General features: G+C 24.2%; 1 protein-coding gene across 3 annotated transcripts in view; it reads left to right on the forward strand.

Annotated features, from left to right (window-relative positions):
• The window catches only part of rdgA (retinal degeneration A), a 54,928-nt gene that overhangs the window by 35,469 nt on the left and 19,232 nt on the right, over positions 1-227 (forward strand). The window lies entirely within an intron of this gene.

Genomic DNA, 227 nt, shown 5'->3' on the forward strand with positions numbered 1-227 from the left:
AAAAAAAAGAGAAATCGTTAAAAGAAACAAAATTATACAATGAATTATACTGTTTGATAGAACTAAATTAATATTATACTGACGTAAATATATATATAAGCAAATAAAGTTGCTTAGAAAGTCCGCTAAGGAGGTATTGTCCTATATAACATTTAACATAGTATAACATTTTACATTTAACACACCATGAATACTCCTACTATACCTTTGTAATCAGAACAAAAAAA

This window comes from Halyomorpha halys, unplaced genomic scaffold (genome assembly GCF_000696795.3).
Source record: "Halyomorpha halys isolate HHAL.00 unplaced genomic scaffold, Hhal_1.1 Scaffold447.1, whole genome shotgun sequence".
In the NCBI taxonomy this organism is placed as follows: Eukaryota; Metazoa; Arthropoda; class Insecta; order Hemiptera; family Pentatomidae; genus Halyomorpha; species Halyomorpha halys.